Source organism: Mesocricetus auratus, unplaced genomic scaffold, assembly GCF_017639785.1.
Source record: "Mesocricetus auratus isolate SY011 unplaced genomic scaffold, BCM_Maur_2.0 Super-Scaffold_100011, whole genome shotgun sequence".
In the NCBI taxonomy this organism is placed as follows: domain Eukaryota; kingdom Metazoa; phylum Chordata; class Mammalia; order Rodentia; family Cricetidae; genus Mesocricetus; species Mesocricetus auratus.
The window spans coordinates 1471328-1495216 of NW_024429195.1; the positions used below are offsets into that span (position 1 = coordinate 1471328).

Sequence of the window (23889 nt, forward strand, 5' to 3'; positions counted from 1 at the left end):
TGTGTGTGTGTGTGTGTGTATGTGCGCGCATGAACAAGAGTGCGCACTCATGTATTCATGTAAATGGATAAACTGAGGTCTAACTGTATATAATCATGAAAAAAGAAAGGGAAAAAGAAAAAACAGGTTGCTACCAATCAACCCTTATCTCAAGTCTCTGTCCATATGTTCAAAGTCTAGGTCTTAGAGTTTTCTTCCCTTTTCAGGGTGTTTAAGATCTTTCTGTACATTCAGAGTAAATGCAAGATTGGAAATGTTACTTATTCATAAATAGAAACACTATATTGCTAGTGCTTGTGAGCCTGGTCAGGACATCCTCATTAAATAAAGCCACTGAACACATCATAGAAGACAGACTATATAACATCTATATAACTATGTAACAGTACTTGTGGATACTAGGGTTTTAAGCTGGTTTTTGTTTTTGTTTTTGTTTTTTGAGACAGGGTTTCTCTGTGGCTTTGGAGGCTGTCCTGGAACAAGCTCTTGTAGACCAGGCTGGCCTCGAACTCACAGACATCCACCTGCCTCTGCCTCCCGAGTGCCGGGATTAAAGGCATGCGCCACCACTGTCCGGGTTTTAAGTTTTGACCAACTGTATGCTTCTGTGCTTGCTAAACCTCTTAAAATGACCTCTAATATTTTTGCAAATAAATATTTTTGTAAATAAATGCACTTTTTAGTTTAAAACAACAAGAATACACAATTGATTGATGGGTTAAAGCACTTATTGGCAAGCCTGACAACCTGAGTTTGATTCCTAGGACCTATATGGTAGGAGGAGAGAACCCACCCCTGTAAGTTGGCTTCTGACCTCTACATGTGCTCCTAAGCATGCATGCGTGTGCACACACACACACACACACACACACAAATATAATGAAATATGTAGACAAATAAGGGAAGCATAAGAAAAATATAAAGCCTCTAACATCTGCCATGTCTCCTTTATACAAATACAAGAAATTATAGGAATCATATTCAAATAATGGTCACCAAAATGCAAAATTAATAATGGCATGGTAGTGCATGCCTATTGCAGCACTCTAGAGAAGGAGGCAGGAGTTCAAGGCCAATGTGCGCTAAATAATGATTCTAATCTTACTTGCACGATAAAAACAAATTAACAGTTTTTCAGATTATATATCAACTATCCTAGGCTGTCGTTGTGTCATTACTTCCTTTAATCTAGAAAAGTCAACACTGTTCTGCTGTCCTCCCCCTGGGAGATCTGCAAGGCTTGGTAAGCAGTCAGAAGCTCCACACACACGGTATGTCCTCTCTGGAAAGGGTTGGCAAGGTCCAGGTGCACAGGTGGGGACGGCAGCTAAGCAAACTTCAATCCTGTTTACCCAGGGGATGTCACTGAGGACTCTACAACACTCTCTCATGGAGAGTTTCCTTGCCGACCTTAGTATCAGGAATAGTCTTGAAGCTTATATCCCTCTAAACATCATGCTGGAGAGTTCAGAGCACTCTCTAGCCAATGTGAGCAAGTCAGCTAGCTCATCCTTACAGAGTATTTCATACAGCCACGCGACTCATATTTCATACCGCGGTGCTTGGCAGTGGCAACTTGAATAAAAATGGGCCCCATAGACTCGTATATTTGAATAGTTGGTCTACAGCTGGTGGAACTGTTTGGGAAGGATTAGGAGGTGTGGCCTTGTTGGAAGAGGTGTGTCACTAGGGGCCGACTTTGAGGTTTCAAAGGCCTACACCATTCCCAGTGAGTTCTCTCTGCTTCATGGTTGCTTCTAAACATGTGAGCGAGCTCTCAGGTACTGCTCTAGCCCTATGCCTGTCTGCCTGTTATTATGCTTCCAACCGTGAGGGCTATGGGTTCTAACTTTCTGAAACAAGCTCTTTCTTTTACAGGTTGCCTTAGTCATGGTGTCATATCATAGCCATAGAAAAGTGTCAGAGACATTTCCCTAAATCCTTCTCCCTTGTTTAAGGTTCTCATATGCTCATATGTTTCCAGCTGTGTTTATCTTTTCATATCATGTACAGTCTAGTAAATACCAAATCCTTTCCTAGAATAAGAAATACCATTAGCAAGTAAATGCATGTATACATCTGTACATAAATACACGTACATACACAAACAAAATATGCTCTACATATGAAAAACCTTAAGTAATGTGCTTAAGGTATATCAGTTACTATGCCCTTAATGTGCTATAAACAAATAGTGGAGAAGTTTACATCCAAAATATCTATTTCAGGATCTGAATTCAACCATATGATCCTTTTGGTCTCACTATGCTACACCACAACTCAGCATGTCAGCAGAATTTGCCACTGTACTCAGGAGGAAGCAGACCTGTTCCCTCCCTCTAACTGTAAAATCCCCGATAGTGTGATTCAGAGTTACAGGTAGGAGTAGACAGGAGTCAGACAGAGGGAAGAAAAGAAAAAAGGGAATCATTTAACATACTTCTGCCTGGTTGTACAAAGAGCGGTAACTACCTCCTGTTTTTAAAAATAAGATCGGCCGCAAGCTAGGCTGGTAGTAAATCTGTATCGCATTGTTTGCTGCATTCATGCATCACTAAATGCTGGCACGGACTCACGGACCACAGGGAGACCAAATTTGCTGAAGGCATTCCAAAGGAAAATAAACCAAGTGGGAATGTGAAATGAAGTAGAGACAGAAGAAATAAGGACCACAAGACAGTGCCAAAATGTGTTGTGATGCAAAGTCTTCCTTCTGACTACAAACAACATTAACACAGACTGTTTTTAATGTTATCAAGTCAGCTTAATAGACACACACAAAGATGTTTTCTGAGAAAACATGCTTTTGATTTCTAAGCTTTGATGACTATGTCTGCGTGAAGCTAACACTGGACACATGCATTTCTAACCATCACTGCTGTGACAGCATATTTTAGAAATGATTCTGTTCAAAGGGCATGCAAATTTTTTGATCCGTAGCATCTCTTAGAGATCTGAGATAGGAAGGACACTAAGGAGAGCCGCTGGTGTTGCTGGGAGTGGCATCTGCTTCCCTCAAAGCTTCAGAGCTGGCTTTGGGTGGAGCCTATTGCTCAAGTGGGGGCCCTAGAGGAGGTATCTTAGAGTAAAAAGCTCAGCTTGCCACAAAAACTGACAGATTTTTGCAAACCTTGACTAGGCACAACTAAACAGTCTTTCCTAGAATCACAAACAGCACAGAGCAGAGGGAGACTGGAATCCTAGGATTCCCATTGAGACACTCAAAAAAATCTATTGAAATGGCTTAGGGGTTCAGAGCCCAGACCATATACTGCTCAGGTCATGCCAACATGCAGCTATGTCTCTCTTCTTCCTTACAGCTTATTTGTACACAGGTGCAGGCTAACAAACTCTAAGTTATCAGAGGCTGCCTGTGACACACTAACATGACAGACACATGTTGGCTAAATAAGCTCCCACAACCTCAAGGTTATACATTCCTTCTTTGGAATACAAGACTCTCTTCCTTTTCCCTGCCACCCAGGGAGCAGAAGCAACCTGTACTTTGGACCTATCCTCTGCGCTCTGTTAGAAGAGTTCTCCTTTCTACCGTGTAGGCTGATCTCTCCTGTTGCTTGTCTTTCTATAGTTAATTGATTCTCAAAAATTTTTTTACCCAAAGGGACACACTGTCTCAGTGTCTTTTGAGACCCAAACTCAAAACCTTTCACAAGGAAACTGTGCAAAGTTATTTTTTCTTTTAAAATAAATTTTCACAACCTGTTCCACAGAACACATAATAAAATGAGCTTCAAATGCTTCTGCCAGCTCTGTGCATAAGGAATGTAACAAAGCCAGACTTGGAAGTATGTGGCTATACCTCAAGTATTTCAAGAGTTCAAAGCTAGTCTGGGCTACGTAGCAAGGCCCTGTAAAGGGAGGAGGAGGAGGAAGAGGGAAAGAAAGAAGGAAGGACAGAGCTACTGAACTACATAACCCAAGAATGTGGTCTTGTAACCTCCCTACTACCCTGTTGAGAAGACTACTTCAGTTCCGGGGGGATCCAGTGTTCCCTTCTGGCTTTTGTGGACTCCCAGAAAACACACATAGGGTACATAAATTCACTTGGGCCCACACGAATACTCATAAATAATAAGTAAATGAATCTTCTACAAACAAAATAACTTCAGCTTGTATGAGTCTTTTTCCTCTTTTCCTCTTTTCCTCTTTCAAAAGTCCTGGGGGGCTTTTGAAACTCCAAATCCCATCCCCATTGACACACTTCTTCTGACAAGGCCACACCTACCCCAACAAGGCCACACCTCTTAGTTAATCCTTCCTAAACAGTTCCACTAACTGGGCACCAAGCATATACACATGAGCTTCTAGGGGGCCATTCTCATTCAAACCACCGTAATCCTTGGGTGACTTAGTGCTTTAGAGGCTGACTATGTGCCAGTGTACATGCTGTGTGTGATCTGAGCTTGTTAACCTTGCTTGTTCAATCTGCTATAACCCCAGTGGCCCTGAACACTAGGTCTGCCCTAGTCTCCCATTATATCTTTTGGTGTCATTTTCATTGGCAATGCATGCATGTCTCAAGTCCTCTCACCACGAATTTCATTACGGTTAATGAGTCCACTGACAGAAAATAAATGGGCTAACTTGAGAACTAGAGTCATCTGGAAGTAACTCTCTTTTCACTCTGAGCAAGAGAAATAATGAAAACAAAAGAATTAGGCCGGGCAGTGGTGGCGCACGCCTTTAATCCCAGCACTTGGGAGGATCTCTGTGAGTTCGAGGCTGGCCTGGTCTACAAGAGCTAGGTCCAGGACAGCTTCCAAAGCCACAGAGAAACCCTGTCTCAAAACCTCCACACACACACACACACACACACACACACACACACACACACACACACACAAAGAATTACCCCACAAAAAAATAAAGCAAAAAAGAATTAATAGGGTTTTTTAGTTTTTAAAGCAATACAATTAACATTTTTGAAGACATTTTTATTATGTATGTGTGTTCCCTTCATGTATCTTGCATGTACCATATTGTGCAGTGCCCATACAGGCCCAAAGAGGGCACTGAATCCCTGCAACTGGAGTTACAAGTACTTGTGAGTCACCTCAACAGTGTCAGGAACCAAACCCACATCGTCTGTCAGAGCAGGAAGCATTCCCAGCTACTGAGCCGTCTCTCCGGCCCCCAACGTGGATATTTAGGGCAGGCTTTCTGTAATGGCCAGGTACTGAAAAGTGAGTACTAAATAATGAGCTACCAAAATAACACCCACAAGAAAATCATAAGACAAGTAGGTTCTTGTCCGACAAAGTGGTACACATCTGTAAAGCCAGTACTGGGGAAGCTGAGGGTTCAATTGACAGTTTGAGGCCAGTCACAGTAAGACTGTCTCAGAGACAGAATAAACTCTCCTTTAATTTCATCACTTTCCAATTTCAAGGTTAGTTCTTTTTTTCATTTTTTTCTTTTTATTAGAAATAATATTATTATACATACCAATGTCCCCATTCCCTCACCCTCCCATCCTCCCATGGCCCCCACTGGCCCCCCCAACCCGCCCCCCCACCCGCTCCCCAAGGATAGCGAGGCCTTCCATGGGGGATCATCAAAGTCTGTCGCATCATTTGTGGGAAGGCCTAGGCCATCTTTCACGTATCTGGGCTGCAATAGTATCCCTCCGTAAGGGATGGGCTCCCAAAGTCCATTTGTGCTCTAGGGATAAACACTGGCTCCACTGTTAGAGGTCCCATAGACTGCCCAGGCCTCCTAGCTGGCACCCACATTCAGAGGCTTTGGTTGGGTCCAATGCTGGTTCCCCAGCTTTACGGCTAGGGTCTCTGTGCTCTCTCTAGGTCAGGTCAACTGTTTCTGTGGGTTTCTCCAGCACGGTCTTGTCTCCTTTACTCATCCCTCCTCCCTCTCTGCAACTGGATTCCAGGAGTATAACTCAGTGTTTAGCTGTGGGTGACTGCCTCTGCTTCCATCAGCTACTGGATGAAGGCTCTAGGATGGCAACCAAGGTAGTCATCAACCTCATTATAGAGGCAGGGCATCGAAGGCAGCCTCTCCACTACTGCCTAGATTCTTAGTTGGGATCATTCCTGTGGATCCCTGAACATTTCCCTGGTGCCAGATTTCTCTTTAAACTTATACTGGCTCCCTCTATTAAGGTATCTCTTTTCTTGTCCTCCTCTATTCCTCCCCTGTCTCAGTCCTCCTGATCCCTCTTGTTCTCCTCCCCCCTCCTCTTCTCCCCTTCTCTTTTTCCTACCTCCCTCTTCCCCCCCCCCTTTTTGGCTCCTAATTTGCTCAGAGGTTCTTGTCCCTTTCCCCTTCTTTGGGAAATCGTGTGTTTTTCTCTTGGGGTCCTCCTTATTCCCTAGTTTCTCTGGTCGTGTGGATTGTAGGCTTGTAGTACTTTGCTCTATGTCTAATATCCATATATGAGTGAGTACATATCAAGGTTAATTCTTCATAAAGAGAACGAAGTCAACTTGCTAAAGATTTAACACAAAATATCTTTTAACTCTAAATGAATAAATATTTCATACATTTTTTTAAAGATTGTATTTATTATGTATACAGCACTTCATGTAGGCCAGAGGAGGGCACCAGATCTCGTTGTAGATGGTTGTGAGCCACAATATGGTTGCTGGGAATTGAACTCAGGACCTCTGGAAGAGCAGCCAGTGCTCTTAACCTCTGAGCCATCTCTCCAGCCCCTTTCATACATTTTTTAATTTCTAAGTAATTACTTCAAAATTTCCATTTCTTTGACCATAAAATATATTCTTAAGCATAAGTTTGCTTTCCTGTTAATTGAGTCGAAATCAAACTAAGGTACTTGAAGAGCCAGATCTATAAGGAGGGCAGGAGGCTTTTGAGTGCAAAGCCTGCTTTGGCTAGTGAGTATACTCAAAGCCAGCCCAATCAACTTAAGAAAACAAAATCAAAAGCAGAGTTAGGTATACAACTTGAGAATAGAGTATTTAACCAGCAGACCCTGGAAGATTCCCAGATCCACAAATACAATCACAATGTACTTTGATACTTCACTTGACCTTGCTCCAAAAAAAAATGTAAACATGGCCTCTAAAACTATATTTATAACTGTGTTTCTAAGATCATTAATGCTGAAGTATTTAACAGTATTTTTTAATTTCCATAGGACCTATCTCCAGGAACTTTGACTATGAAGGATGCCCTTTTAAATAAATGGGGGCTAGAGAGACAGCACGGCAGTGAAGGTCACTTTCTACACTTACAAAGGACCAGAGTTTTGTTCTTAGCACCCACACCCAGTGGCTTACAACTACTTGTAACTCCAGCTCCAGGGGACCCAGTGCCCTCTCCTGGCCTCTACAGGCTCTTGGAGGTGCACATACACTGACATAAACATACACATAAATAAAAATTAAATCTTTAGGGGAGAAAAAAAAAGGAAGAAAAAATGCCCTCAAGAGGTAACTCCCCCAGGGACTAGAAAGATGGCTCTGCAGGTAACAGCAGGTCTGCTCTCCCAGAGGACCTGAGTTCAGTTACCAGCACCCACTCGATGACTTAGAACTGCTTGCACCTCTACTCCCGGGGGGTCTGACCCCTCTTCTGGCATCTTCAGGCAACAGGAGTGCACATGGTGAATATACATACATGTAGGCAAAACACTCATACGCACAATAATAAAAATAAATAAACCCACCACTTGGAAAGTGGTGGAGGCTAGCAAGATGAATAGGTAGGTAAAGGCACTTGCAGCCATGCCTGATGACCCGAATTCTACATGGTAGAAGAAGAGAACCAACTCCCAAAGGTTGTTCTTTGACATCTGCTTCCACAGGCACTGTGGACGGACACACACACACACACACACACACACACACACACACACACACTCTCTTAAGAGAAAAAAAAAGAGTAAGAGAAAGAGACACCACTTCTAAGTCAGGCTTAGCAGGCATCATCCTTCACTTAGGAAGCTAAAGCAGGAATTTTGTCAAGTTGAGGCCAGCCTTGACTACATAGGGAATTCCAGATCGGCTTGACTACAAGGTGACATATTGTCTCAAAAAAAACAAAATAGACTCAAGTAGATTACAAAGAAACACTATTTTCAAATCTGTGAGTAAACTACAGAACTTGAATCAAGAGGCCATATATGTTAGAAATTCTGCAACTGTCTCCCCATCTCTTTTACACAGATAAAGAATTTTCCCAGAAAGTTATAAACTTACCATTTCCTACTTTCCATAATTATATGACATTTTTTCATTGCTTAGTTCTGAAATTCAACCCTTCAGAATTCCTAGTTTGTCCCACATGGTTGAATGGAATGTTCAGCATTTTTTTATATTATGCCTCATTAGGCAAGAAATCAACCAAAATAGACATTTATGATAGACTCAAAGTTCTCTCATTTTAAGTAAATACGCACACTAAACATTTTAATAAACCAAACTTCTAAACACAGCCATTCCAGTGTAACCACGGGGATTGGTTCCAGGACCCCTGTGGAGTCCAGAGACCACAGATTCTCAAGCTCTGGACATAAAATGCTGTAGTGTTTAAACAGAGGAGTTTACACACCTCCTGCCTTCTTTAAATCACCCTCAGATTCCTTCTAATACCTAATGCAATATAAGGCATTCATTATACCATATTCTTTAGAGAATAATGATGAAGAAAAGTCTACACATGTTCAGGGTAGGCACAACCATAACAGGGTGTAACTACACTGTACCCAAGGCACAGCTGATTGAATCTTTTGGAGTTTAAACAACCGTGGAACACTGGTGCTATCCCATCTAGAAAGAAAAAAAAACACAAAAACCCAAAACTCTAGAGGGTGATTCATAGTAAATTTCAATTTACAATAGCTGTTGAGTAGTCAGGGACAAACTGTTCTCCAGTGGGACCAGCAGGAAGGGATGGCAGGAGTTTCAACACAAGATACTAGACTCAAAACACAGACTTCAGAAATAATGGGGAATCTGCGAAAGTGTAGCCCGGGTGGCGGGAGCGTGGCAAGTGTGACTACTTGAAGCCAGCTCCAGGACAGAATGAAAATGAGAAAGTAATCCCGAAGGGGTGGCAGAGGAACGGACTCACTCCCTAGCAGAAGGGCTCCTGAGGACCTCAGGAGGGTGTCTCCTGGCACATCCCGGAGCAGGAGACTTTCTGGGATGTCTCCTAACTCCACTGGTGCTTCCAAAGACAAGGCTCCAAGCGAGCTGCTCCTCCCCAGTGGGTCCTCAGTCTTCTCCCTGCTTCCCTCTGCCCATTCAAGGCTCCAAGCGAGCTGCTCCTCCCCCGTGGGTCCTCAGTCTTCTCCCTGCTTCCCTCTGCCCATTCAAACACGCACTTGCAGCCTCCTTCTCTTCCCACACAGGCACTATCAGGAGACGGAGATGGGGGATAGTGTGATAAGATTTTATGATACGCTGTAACTCGGGTACACAAAAAGGATGGTAACTGTGCTGGAAGATCTGGCTATAGGCAGGCCTGTAGGGAATTTTCTTGATTAGTGATTGACAGGAGAAGGCCCAGCCTGTTGTGGATAATACCACCCCTGGGCCAGTGATCTCTAAGAAAGCCGGCTAGGCAAGCCATGAGGAGCAAGCCTTGTAAGCAGCACTCCTCCATGGCCTCTCCATCGGCTCCTGCCTCCTGCTTCCAGCCCCGTTTGAGTTCCTGTCCTTTCTTCAGTGATGTGGAAGCGTGAAGTCAAATAAACCCTTCCCTTCCCAAGCTGCTTTGGCAGTGGTGTTTTATCGCAGCCACGATAACCCCAGCCAAAACAGTAGCGGCATGCATTTCTATAAACGATACAAATTCCCATGCAACCTCCCGTTCCTGCCTTTGGAGGTGGCGGGACCCAATGGGTTAAGAGAAGAATAAACTCCCCAGTTAGGAGTCAATCAGCGCCAGGCAAGGTGGCGCACACATGAAAACCCAGCACCCGGGAGACTGGGGCAAGAAGATCTTAAGTTCTAGGCCAGCCTAGACTGTATAACAATACCTTGTCTCTTTAAAAAAAATGTTAATTCATTTTATTTAAACACCCACTTCCAGACATAAACACAGCCAAATCACAGTCGAAATTCCCTCTAAGGCTCTTCTCTTTTTCTTCAGAGATAAGGGCTGTTAGATATGGAAGGGGTTACATATCTCAGATGAGGTGACTAAGAGGGGAAGTAATTGATCCTAGCACTATTAGAGATGTCCCCTGTTCACTCGGTAGCACTCTGCTGGTGACATAGTGCTAAGTTCCTTTAGGAAAAAGCTGGGGGGGGATGGTCTCAGGGGTCTTTGTCTCACTTTAGCCCAGGCTGACCCTGACAGTCCTTGGCATCTGTCTCTTCTTCAGCTTCCAAAATGACCTGGCAGGTTGCAAATGTGGAAGGGAGACTTATCTCCCCCCAACCCCACCCCACCCCTGTGCCTCCCAAACCACAGGAAGACTCTGGTTTCAATCCTTGCCTTGATTCATGTAAGAGGTTACAGGTAGCTGAAGTGGTTAAGGGTACTTGCTGCTCCTGGACAGTCCAGGTTCAGTTCCCATAACCCACATAGGAGTGGATGACCATATGTTATGCCAGATCTAGGTCTCTGGGGGCACCAGGAGTGCGCATGGTATAGTTACACACATACGGGAGAAGAGAGCTGTATACAAATAATTTTATTAAGTGTAAATAAATCTTTAAAAAAGTAATTGTGAGCCAAAGGATTCTCAAAGCTGTGTTTTGAACCTCTCTCTCTCTCTCTCTCTCTCTCTCTCTCTCTCTCTCTCTCTCTCTCTCTCTCTCTCTCTCCCACCCCATGTTCTGCCTTCAGCCAGTTCTAGCTCACCCCCTGGAGTGTTGCATTTTGGGTAATTCTCATACTTGGAAGTGCTTTAACTTTTCCTAAACTGTATCGCAGAATACTAGAAACAGACCTTGTTGTCTGGGCAGGCAAGCCAACTGTCCCACAACAATCTTTCTCTCTGGTCCATCTCTCTTCAGCTTTCATCTTCTGTTTCTTACTAACTTGTAGGCCTTAAATAACCACACGCCTAAAATGAAAGAATAGGAAATTTGTGACTACAGTCCGCTGCCAAACAGGAGACAAGCAGAGCGGGTCCTCAGGGCTGTCACAGTGGGACCCACAAGATTGCAAGCAGCCCCATTCCAGGAGGGAAGAAACCTCCACCCCACCTTCCTCCAGACTCCTCCTACGGAGCATGTATCAACATTCAGTTACCATTTTTAGTACTAGTTTTGTGTCGAATGCAAGGTGACAGAAAATTTCTCTCGTGCCATCATCTTGCAATTGTGTGTGTGTGTGTGTTCCTATGTGTGGGGATGTGTGTGTGCAAGTATACATGTTTGCACATACATGTAACTGCTCAAAGGTAGATGTCTTCATGTCCCTCACTGCATCAGAGCTCACCATTTTAGCATGTCTGACTAGCCAATTGGTCTCTGCCTCCTGTGTGCTGCTGGGATTGCAGGGAGCCACACCCACCTAGATTTTCACATGGTTTCTGGGGATCCAGACCTCCAGTCCTCATGCTTCTGCAGCAGGAGCCTAATCCACTGAGCCCCTATCCCAGCCGCTTCATACAATTATACTTATGTCTCCTTCTTCTAAGTGTTTGAAAGCAGACAGGGCCAGGTGTGGTGGAGTACATCTGTAACCCCAGCACCTGGAAGGCCGAGGCAGAAGGACTCACACAAACTTAAAGACAGCTTGGTCTATATAGAGAGTGTCAGGGCAGCCAGGGTTACACACTAAGATCCCGCCTCAATTGGACTGGCATTTCCCTTAATGGATAAAATGATTTGACCGTTGGCCACTGACAAGCAGCACCATGTGTAGCTTCTAGGTTAACTCAAAAGAGTCTGTGAGTCTGTAAGAACAGGAAACAGGAAGTTGGATTTGCTGACCTACTAGTTAATATTCTTATTTCTTAGGGAATCGAATTAATGTTTCCCAAATGTTGCTCTCTTGTTGACCCAATGTATATTTACTACAAGTTAGTGATCAGTATCTCTGCCTCAAAGACAGTCAGGGGCAATAAATGCAGCTACCACACACACCATTCATAATGTCAGCTGCATTTAATCTGAGCAAGATTTGGATTTTGTTACTTTCTCAATACGCAAAGCTCTAATGGTGTCCTAAAATTTTGCCCCTGGAAGGTTTTTGGTCATATGTATTTAGCAGACTTTGTCTTTATTTACAAGGAAGGAAGGAAGAAAAAAAGAAAGTTTTTAAGAGAGAAAATAAGTATGAACCACTGCAAAAACATCAATTTAATAGTGAAATGCTGCCTCCTTCTGGATAAACTGAATTACACATGAGAAACCCATGAATCTGCCATTGACATATGTATTCTTAGGAAAAGGGGAGAGATGAGACATTTCTAAAAGAATTTTTTCCTTTTTTAATTTAAATTAGAAGTAAGCTTGTTTTACATGTCAATTCCAGGTCCCTCTCCCTCTCCTCTTCCCGTACTCCCCATCTGATCCCCTATCCCATCCCTTTCTGCTCCCCAGGGAGGGTGAGGCCTTCCATGGGAGATCTTCAAAGTCTGTCATATCATTTGGAGCAGAGCCTAGGCCCTCCCTGGTGTGTCTAGGCTGAGAGAGTATCCATCTATGTGGAGTGGGCTCACAAAATCCATTCGTATACTAGGATAAATAAATACTGATCCCCTACCAGAGGCTCCATAGATTGCCCAGGCCTCCCAACTGATACCCACGTTCAGGGGGTCTGGTTCGGTCCTATGCTGGTTCCCCAGCTGTCTGACTGGAGTCCATGAGCTCCCCTTGTTAAGGTCAACTGTTTCTGTGGGTTTCTCCAGCCTGATCTTAACCCCTTTGCCCATCACTCCTCCCTCTCTGCAACTGGGTTCCAGGAGTTCAGTTCAGTGTTAGCTGTGGGTGTCTTCCATCAGCTACTGGAGGAAGGCTCTAGGATGGCATACAAAATAGTTGTCAATCTCATTATCAGGGACCGGCATTTAAAGTAGCCTTTCCATTATTGCTTAGATTGTTAGTTGGGGTCAACCACGTAGATCTCTAGACATTTCCCTAGTGCCAGATTTCTCTTTAAACTTATAATGACTCCCTCTATTAAGTTTCTCTTTTCTTGCTCTCCTCTATTCTTCCCCCGACTCAATCTTCCTGCTCCCTCATGTTCTCCTCTCCCCTCCCCTCCCCGCCTCCCCTTCTCTTTCTCCAAACTCCCTTCCCCCCTTCAATTTGTTCAGGAGCTCTTGTCCCTTTCCCCTTCTCCAGGGAACCATGTATGACTCTCTTAGGGTCCTCCTTGTTTCCTAGCTTCTCTGGATTGTAGGCTGGTAATCCTTTAATCCTTTGCTCTATGTCTGAAATCCATATATGAGTGAGTACATGCCATGTTTGTCTTTTGTGACTGGGTTACCTCACTCAGGATGGTTTCTTCCACTTCCATTCATTTGCCTGCAAATTTAAAGATTCCATTGTTTTTCCCCCTGAGTAGTACTCCATTGTGTAAATGTACCACATTTTCTTTATCCATTCTTCAGTTGAGGGGCATCTAGGTTGCTTCCAGGTGCTGGCTATTCCAAATAATGCTGCAATGAACATGGTTGAACAGATGTCCTTGTTGTATGAATGTGCATCTTTTGGGTATATGCCTAAGAGTGGAATTTCTGGATCTTGTGGGAGATTTTCCTGAGGAACCACCATACTGATTTCCAAAGTGGCTGTATGAGTTTGCACTCCCACCAGCAATGGAGGAGTGCTCCCCTTTTTCCACATCCTCTCCAGCATAAACTGTCATTGGTGTTTTTTATTTTAGCCATTCTGACAGGAGCAAGTTAGCACCTCAGGGTTGTTTTGACTGCATTTCCCTGATGATTGAGGATGTTGAGCATTTCCTTAAGTGCTTTTGAGAGTGTTCTGTTGAGAATTCTCTCTTTAGATCTGTACCCTGTTTTTAATTGAATTATTTGGTAGTTTGATATCTAGCTTCTTGAGTTCTTTGTGTATGTTGGAAATCAGCCCTCTGTCAGATGTGGGGTTGGTAAATATCTTTTCCCATTCTGTGGGCTGCCATTTTGTCTTGTTGACTGTGTCTTTTGCCTTAGAGACGCTTCTCAGTTTCAGGAGGTCCCATTTATTAATTGTCAATCTCAGTGTCTGTGCTACTGATGTTATGTTCAGGAAGCAGTCTCCTGTACAAATTCACTCAGGAGTACTTCCTACTTTCTCTTCAAAGAGTTTCAGTGTGGCTGGATTTATGTTGAGGTCTTTGATCCATTTGGACTTAAGTTTTCTGCAAGGCGATAGACATGGATCTATCTGTAGTCTTCTACATGCCAGCATCCAGTTGTGCCAGCACCATTTGTTGAAGATGCTTTCTTTTTTTCCATTGTATATTTTTAGCTTGTCAAAAATCAGGTGTGTGGGTTAATATCAGGGTTTACAATTAATTCCATTGGTCTACCTGTCTATTTTTGTGCCAATGCCAAGCTGTTTTCAGACTATAGCTCTAACATAGAGCTTGAAGTCAGGGATGGGGATGCCTCCAGAAGTTCCATTATTGTACAGAGTTGTTTTTGCTATCCTGGGTCTTTTGTTTTTCCACATAAAGTTAAGTATTATTCTTTCAAGGTCTGTGAAGAATTGTGCCGGTATTTTGATGGGGATTGCATTGACTCTGTAGATTGCTTTTGGCAAGATTGCCATTTTTACTATGTTGATCCTACCTATCCAAGAGTATAGGGGATCTTTCCATTTTGTGGTATCTTCTTCAATTTCATTCTTTAAAGACTCAAAGTTGTTTGGTTAGCATTACTCCAGATATTTTATGTTGTTTGTGGCCATTGTAAAAGGCGATGTTTCGCTGATTTCTTTCTCAGCCCATTTATCATCTCTATATAGTAGGGCTACTGGTTTTCTTTTTAGTTAATCTTGTTATTCCTGATCTCTCCAAGACCTTTATCATGAAGGGGTGCTGGATTTTGTCAAAGTCTTTTTCAGCATGTAGGGAGATGATCATGTGGTCTTTCTTTTTCAGTTTGTTTATATGGTGATTTACATTGATAGATTTTCGTATGTTGAACCATCCCTGCATCCCTGGGATGAAGCCTACTTGATCATGGTGGATGATTTCTCTGATGTGTTTTTGGATTCAATTTGCCAGTATTTTATTGAGTATTTTTGCATCAGTGTTCATGAGGGAGATTGATCTGTAGTTCTCTTTCTTAATTGTGTCTTTGTGTGGCTTGGGTACCAAGGTAATTGTAGCCTCATAAAAAGAGGTTGGCAATGAACCTTCTGCTTCTATTGTGTGGAATACTTTGAGGAGTATTGACATTAGATCGTCTTTGAATTTCTGGTAGAATTCTGCACTGAAACCATCTGGTCCTGGGCTTTTTTGTTTTGATTTTTTGTGGTGTTTTTTTTGGGGGGATGGGAGACTTTTCATGATTGCTTCTATTTCATTGGGGGTTATAGGTATGTTTAAATTGCTTATCTTTTCTTGACTTAATTTTAGTAAGTGATATCTATCCAGAAATTTGTCCACTTCCTTTAAATTTTTTAATTTTCTGGAGTACAGGTTTTCAAAGTATGACCTGAAGAGTCTCTAGATTTCCTCAGTGTCTGCTGTTATGTCCCCCTTTTCATTTCTGATTTTATTAATTTGCATGTTCTCTCTCTGCCTTTTGGTTAGTTTGGGTAAAGGTCTATCTTGTTGATTTTCTCAAAGAACCAACTCTTTATTACATTGATTCTTTGTATTGTTTTCCTAGTTTGTACTTCATTGATTTCAGCCCTCAATGTCATTATTTCCTGGCATCTACTCCTCCGGGGTGAGTTTGTTTCTTTTTGTTCTAGAGCTTTCAGTTGTGCTGTTAATTCTCTAGTGTGACTATCCTCCAATTCTTCATGTGGGCACTTAGTGCTATGAACTTTCCTCTTAGCACTGCTTTCAAAGTGTCATCCTGTAAGTTTGAGTATGTTGTTGTGTCTTCATTTTCATTGAATTACAGGAAGTCTTCAATTTCTTTTTTTTTATTTCTTCTTTGACCCAGAAATGGTACAATTGCGCATTGTTCAATTTCCTTGAGTTTGTAGGTTTTCTGCAATTTGTGTTGTTGTTGAATTCTAACTTTAAAGTATGCTGGTTTGATAAGATACAGAGAGTTATTCCAATTTTTTTTACCTGTTGAAGTTTGTTATGTTCCCGAGTATGTGGTCAATTTTAGAGAAGGTTCCATATTTTTTTGTGTTTGGATACAATGTTGTATAGATGTCTGTTAAACCCAACTGGGTCATAACTTCTGTTAGTTCCTTTGTTTCTTTGTTAAGTTTCTATCTGGTGGTCTTGTCTGGTGGCGACAGTGAGGTGTTAAAGTCTCCCACTAGACTGTGAGGTTTTATGTGTGATTTTAGTTTTAGTAATGTTTCTTTCATGAACATGTGTGCCTTTGTATTTGAGGCATAGATGTTCAGAATTGAGACTTCATCCTGATGAATTTTTCCTGTAATGAATATGAAATGACTTTCATCTCTTTTGATTGATTTTAATTTGAAGTCTAATTTGTTAGATATTACGATAGTTACACCAGCTTGTTTCTTGGGTCCATTTGATTGCCAAGTTTTATCCCAATCCTTTACTCTGAAGTAATGTCTGTCTTGAAGTTGAGGTGTGTTTCTTGTATGCAGCAGAAGGATGGATTCTGTCTTCATATCCATTTGTTAGCCTGTGTCTTTTTATAGGCAAATTAAGACCATTAATATTGAGTGAAATTAAGGATCATTGAGTGTTAATTTTTGTTTGTTTTGGGTTTGGTGGTGGTGGTGGTATTGTGTGTAGATTTACCCTGCCTTTTTTTTTTTTTTTTTTTTTTTTTGGTTTTTGGTAAAGTGAGATTATCTATTACCTGTGTTTTTGTAAGTGTAGTTAACTTCCTTGAGTTGGAGTTTTCCTTCCAGTATTTTCTGTAGGGCTGAATTATTTAATATGTATTGTTTAAATCTGGTTTTGTTGTGGAATATCTTGTTTTCTCCATCTATAGTGAATGAAAGCTTTGCTGGATATAGTAGTCTTGGCTGGCATCTGTGGTCTCTTAGTGTTTGTAAAGTATCTATCCAGGACCTTCTGGTTTTCAGAGTTTCCACGGAGAAGTCAAGTGTTATTCTGATAGGTTTGCCTTTATGTTTTACTTGGCCTTTTTCCTTTCCTTTCTTTATTCTGTATGTTTGGTGTTTTGATTATTATGTGATGAGGGGACTTTTTTATGGTCCACTCTATTTGGTATTCTGTAAACTTCTTGTACTTTCATTGGCATGTCTTTCTTTATATTGGGAAATTTTTCTTCTATGTTTTTGTTGATATGTTTTCTGCACCTTTGAGTTGGGTTTGTTTGCCTTCTTCTACACCCATTATTCCTAGGTTTGGCCTCTTCACAGTGTCCCCTATTTCCTGGATATTTTGTGTTAGGGATTTGTTGGACTTCAGATTTTCTTTGGTCAATGAATCTTTTTCTCCTTGTGCATCTTCAGTGCCTGAGATTCTCTCTTCCATCTCTTGTATTCTGTTGGCTATGCTTGCATCTGGAGTTCTGATCATTTACCCATCTTTTCTAATTCCAGCATTCCCTCAGACTGTGTTATTTTTTATTGTCTCTATTTCAGCTTTCAAACCTTGCACTGTTTGAATTGTTTCTTGCAATTTTTGGTTTGTCTTTTCCTCCATGGTGGCAAAGTGAGGGGCCCAAGCTAATGTGTTTAAATTAAAGAACTTCAATAAAAAGACTCTTTGCTTTTGCATCGAAATGGACCTCTTGGTGATTTTGGGGGTTCAGAATTTGGGTACAACAGAAAGAAGGAAGGGAAAGCAGGCGGAGCAGAAGGAAAAGTGTCTCTCTCCTTGAGGGACCCTGCTTGCTAATAGAGCAGACAGTGGGGACACACCAGCAAATTCCCTGGAGTGGGGAGCTACTGACAGTGTGACCCTATCTCAAGGGGAGCTCTCCATGTGGTGCTGGGTTCCTGAGGGGTCTGCCCAGTGGATATCAAGAAGGGAGGGTTCTTCGAGGGGGGAAATTCCCAAAACTCATCCAAGTTTGAGTCAGGGGTGTAGGTGGAAGGAGAGAAGTGGAGAGATGGGCCCCGTCCGGGTGGGTGACTGGAGAGGGAAGAGGGGCTTGAGGAGTTGGATGTGAAAATGAGGGGAGAAATGAATGGAGGACCCCCCATTGCAGAGGCTGCACCCTGACTCCCTGAGAAGGTCGCCAAACAAAAGGTCAACCACAACAACAAAAAAGACAGAGGAAAAAAAATGAGTGTTTTCAACGAGACGTGTTCAATCCATTAAAAAAAAAAAATGCTGCAGCAGGGGCTCGCTCTAGACGTTGAAACCAAGAACTGGCTTTTCTACTTAACAGACCAAGGATACTTACAGGGGGAAAATGGAAGGGACCGAACGGGGCACTGGAAAGCTCCTTTTGTCTAGAAATGGGATGGCGCGCGTCAAGTAAAAGAACGTCAGATAACTGATAATTCTTGTGGCCAGCGGTAACTTGGGGGTCAGTAGGAGGGGGTCGGCAGTGGAAACAAAGAGGTGAACGCTTCACCTCCTCCATCCTGCCCTCTGACTGCCAAGTGTTAGCTGTGCGCGCAGCAAGGATGGACAGGCGAAAGGACTCCTGACTGCCCCAGGAAAACAAGTTCTGTCTAGGAAAACAAGCCGCTTTAGTTCTGGGCATGCTCCTCACTGTGTCTCAGGGAACTGTCAACATTTTAACCAGAATGGAGCTTTCCAAAATGGCCTGTCCCCGGTTAATGAGTTTGGGGATAGAAGGAGATACATTCCACAACTTGTGGGTGGGGGGTGGAGGGCAACTTTGGGGACTCGGTTCTCTCCTTCCGTTTGGGTTAGCGGTCCTTGTCTGTCCATCCTTGCTGCGTACAGCTGCACGCATTTGGCAGTTGGAGGGCAGGATGGTGGAGGCGGCGGTCATCACACTGTGAAGCCTTCACCTCTGTGGGATCTAGGTGACCTTATCCGGGTGGAGTAATCCTCTTGTACACTGTAAAGATTGGTCACTCAGCCGGGCGTTGGTGGTGCACCCCTTTAATCCCAGCACTCGGGAGGCACAGGCAGGTGGATCTCTGTGAGTTCGAGGCCAGCCTGGTCTACAGAGCGAGTTCCTGGACAGCCTCCAAAGCAATGCAAAGAAACTCTGCCTCGAAAAAAAAAAAGATTTGTCACTCGAATTGGTTTAATAAAAAGCTGACTGGCCAGTAGCCAAGCAGGAAGTACAGGCAGGGCGGGGCAGCCAAACTAAGGACTATGGGAAGAAGAGGGGCAAAGTCAGAGTAACGTCAGACAGAGAGTAAGCAAGTCATGCTGGAGAGGTAAATGCCATGAGCCTTGGAGCAGCACATAGATTAATTAATAGAAATGGGTTAATTTAAGTTGTGAGCACTAGTTAGTAATAAGCTTGAGCTTCTGGCCAGCTTGTGGCAATCCTGGTGTGTTTTCTGGGGGAGCTGCTGGTGGGACAGACACTTCCACCTACAAGTTATCCTTCCTTTCTCTGTGTATTGAGACTCACAGATTCTTGGGCTTGCTTTTCCTGATCCGACTTTAATGCTCCCATATGCCCCTATTGTCTCAAGAGATAAATTTACGGTGCAGTACTCCTTTCATGTAAGATTTACTTTATGTTTTATTTTTATGACGTTTTATTGGTCTGAGTGTATGTATGAGCGCCATGGACAGGCAGGCATCCCAGGAGGCCAGAGAGGGCACAGGATACCCTAGAACTACAGTTTTTCAAGCAGTTGCTGATCTACCTGATGCAGAGTGTTGGCAACCGAACCACCAGTGTCCTTTACAAGAGCAGCGACTGTCCCTAACCATTGAGCCATCTCCCCAGCCCCATAGTGTGACACTCTTTGTATCCCAGGAATGAGTCACTCACTCACCGTTCTGTGACCTGGGTGGGGCCACGTAGACAGTGTGGTTTACAAGTGTTCCTTGGGCTCCAGTCACCCTTCTCCCTCAAAATGGACTCATCAGCCTCATCAGCTGCCTGTAAAGTGGAGTCTCTCAAAGGTAGGCACAGTCTGGAGAAAAAAAAAACCTCTGCTTTATACAGTATGGAGCAGTTAGGAGTAGTTAGGGCAGTCACAGCCTGATGACAGCACAGGATCAGTGTCTCTCTAGTGGACATGCAATTTAACTCTGCGAGTTCAAGGCCAGCCTGGTTTACAGAGCAAGTTCCGGGACACCCTGTCTGGAAAACAACAAAACAAACAAACAAAAACGTAGTGTTTAGCCGGGCGTTGGTGGCGCACGCCTTTAATCCCAGCACTCGGGAGGCAGAGGCAGGTGGATCTCTGTGAGTTCGAGGCCAGCCTGGTCTACAGAGTGAGTTCCAGGACAGCTTCCAAAGCAACACAGAGAAACCCTGTCTCGAAAAAACAAACAAACAAACAAAAAACCTAGTGTTTTCACTAGGTTGTTGAAACAGCGAGATGAGTCAGAACAGTGTTCTGTGCATGCTGGCTGCTGCTCTTACAGCAACCATCGTTGCTGTCACGCTAACCTGATGTCCACGGTGTGCAGATGACTGCTGTACTCCTCGTGCACTTCAGTTTTCTGAGACGGAAGCTTGCTCCTTACAGCTTGTGACCACCAATGTGTAGAATTGTGTTCGTGAACTGGTTACAAGAATTTACTATACGCATGCCCTATTTATTTTTCAATTACAAAGTAGTAAAATGAAATAACTACTGGTGCTATTTGCTGTTTTATTAGTCACTTACATGAGCAGATGCCCCTGGAATAAAAAACTAAGAATTATGCACGTTTCAAGCTGTTTAGCACTATCTATGGAGAGGGAATATTCCAGTTCTACTTTACTCAAGAGCAGAGGCAACCATCTTACTCGTGACTCAGAACTGTCTGGTAAATCAGCCTTTAAACAAAAGAGAGAGGTGATAACAAAATCCCTTTGAGGACCACAGGCTGCTTACTAAATGGCACTTAGGTTATGGAGCATGCCTTAGCTCCCGTTTAACCTATCTGAAACCTTAATCAATTTGCACTTGGCCCAAGCACTGGTGGTTCACACATGGCCCAATAATTTGACACTGTGGGAACTCTCAGGAGTCCGCTGGATTGAGACTTAGCAGGCTCTGCAGCTACCAACAAAATCCTTTTGAAGTCTTTCGCAAAGAAAAGCATTTTAAATTTCTGAATGAAGTCTTTAGATTAATTTTTTTAAATTAAATGGGGCCAAGCAGTGGTGGCACATGCCTTTAATCTCAGCATTTGGGAGCAAAAGCAATTGGATCTCTGAGTCTGAGGCCAGCCTGGTCTGCATAGTGAATTCTAAGACAGCCAGGGATACTCACTAAATGGCTGGAGCTGGAGAGATGGCCCAGTGGTTAAGAGTGCTCATCGCTCCTTCAGAGAGCCAAGGTTTGATTTCCAGCATCCATGAGGTGGCTCACAACCATTTGTAACTCTTTGCCAAGGGGCATTTCCACACACTCTTCTGGCCTGTTCAGGCACCGGGCACACACATGACACACAGGCACACGTGGAGGCCAAGCACCTTACACATAAAACAAAGAAAAAGGATAAATGACTGGTACGAAGACTGAGAGAGGGGTAGCTCGTGTAACTCGGAGATAGTAACCCACACAGCAGAGTTCCTCGCTAGCAACTTGTCTTGGCCGCGGCTACTTGTCAGCCTCTTAGCATTTTACCAGACACAGCCACCTAATCATATCTGCTGTTTCCCTCGAAGTTCATCCCTGTGGCAGGCCAGCTGTGGGCTAGTAAGATGCCCCAGAGGAACCAGGAACACGCCACAATACAAGGCAGCTGTGGAGAAGCAAGGGACCCACTCTTCCCCATATACACTGATATATTAAGATATCTTGTTACGTCTCTACAGTAATACCTTCTGACACTCATAAGTTAGATGAGGCTAGAAACAGCGGTGCGTGCCTGCCACCCCAACACTCGAGAGGCAGGGCTTTAGGGGCACGTGGGTTGCAAGTTCCAGGCTAACCTGAGCTACACGTAGAGACGTTGCCTCAAAACGAAAGATAAAATTAGATAGGTGCTAAAATTAAACCACAAGATAAATGTAAGTGTAGGTGCCATGGAGCAGAGATGATTTATTCTTTTGATTATGGCTTTGGTTGGTTGACTGGTTGGTTTGGGGTTTCTGGACAGGGTCTCTGTCTACCGCCCACTTTGACCTGGGATCCTGCTAACTCCACTTCCCAGTTCTTGTATAGCAGGTGTGTGCCACCACGCTTAGTTCTCAAGGTATTCTTGTACTTGGGAAGTTTTTCACAGAGACACCAAGGATGTAACGAACGATGCCTGCTAGTTCTTGCAAGTTTCCCAAGACTTCCTGCCGGATTCAAAGGTAATGATGCTAAATTCAGAAAGTCCACAAGGTGGCGCTAGTAAGCTATGTGCTAATATCCTTAACCAGCAGACCATTTATTCCCGTAATAAAATAAAATAGGGCCTATTTAATATAAATAATATGGCTAGAGAAATGTTCCTTCTAAAGAAAAAAACTGACTAATCACTAAAAATGTTAGTGAAAAGAATCAATTACCTAACAAGATAAATAATTGAACACCAGCTTTAATTTCCACTCCACCCAACTTTTCCACCCAAGGAAAAGTTATAAGTCAGTCCTAGGTTCTACACAGCTCCAGTGATAGACCTAAAGAAAGACACACAGACACCCATACATGAAAGCTGTGGTCTCTGCAAGAAGCAATGAGAGGATGTTTTGTGTCCAAATTAGGAAATAAATCAAGATGGATGACCTGAGTTCCAGGACACGGGTCTCTAATGTAAGAAGGAAGAGATGAGTGAAAGGAACTCAGGAAGCTATTCAGTGAGTCACAGTACACACACGTGTGAGTGTGAATGGAGACTGTCAACAGAGCCATTGCCAGGGAGGAAAGGAAAAACAAAAAAGCAGAACTGCAGAGTCCCCTAGTTGGTACAGTTTTACTCACACACCAAGTACACCGGGAAGGAGAGTCATATGACACTTTATTAGAGAGACAGAAGTCACTTACATGACAGGCGGAGAACTGAGGTCAGCGCTCTGCTGGTCTCCGACCTTGACCGCAGCCGGGAGAGTGAGAGCCCTCCTTCCTCGACCTTTATCTCAGCCCTTCCCCCACGTACCTATGACCACGTCCAAACGGGCGTGGTCAGTGCTGCGGGGTACGTGAGATGTCTGCCTACTGACGCACGTGAGGCCATTAGAAGGGCTAAAGGACACCAGCCTACCCAGCCTGATCAGCCGGATCAACCCTGGTGTCGCAGTCAGATCACCCTCACATCCCTACCCCCAGTTATGAGTTTACTGATGACGCATAGTTTTATGGAAACTCGCACTAGGTCAAAGCTGGATGAGGAAAGAACTCTTACCAACAGCATCATCACCGGGAACACTGGTGTGAAGAAGCCCACCACTACTGAAGGACATCGGATGGACAGCTGTGGAAATCACACAGCACATGTGTGAGTAGCATTGGTCCCCCGTCATGAAGAGACTTCACACAAACCACTGCACAACAGGCGATTTTGGGCTTTGTTTTCCTGGCTGTTCCTGCTAGTGTAGGTGAATTTGAAACTGGAGTGGGTAGACTTGTGTCAACAGCCTCTTGGCTCATTATACACTGGGTATGAAGCAACTAGGTACCAAGGTAAACAAACAAGAATTAAATAGAGTCACCTTCCATCCAGAAGACAGATGAGGACACCATGCAGGAAGTCAGTGCCTACACAAGGAAGCTGGCTACAACCTTGACACAATAGCCTTTGTCAATTTCCCTTTTTCTTAATTAAAAAAATTTATTTTTTCGGGGCTGGAGAGATGTCTCA

General features: G+C 43.5%; 1 long non-coding RNA gene across 1 annotated transcript; it reads right to left on the reverse strand.

Moving 5' to 3' along the window:
• Window positions 1-10769: 10769 nt before the first annotated feature.
• On the reverse strand, window positions 10770-23191 carry LOC110342398. Its single transcript, XR_005880243.1, has 3 exons — window positions 23076-23191; window positions 19938-20078; window positions 10770-11020 (listed from the first exon to the last, which is right to left on the reverse strand). It is a non-coding gene; the product is annotated as an uncharacterized LOC110342398 (long non-coding RNA).
• Between the last annotated feature and the right edge of the window lie 698 nt (window positions 23192-23889).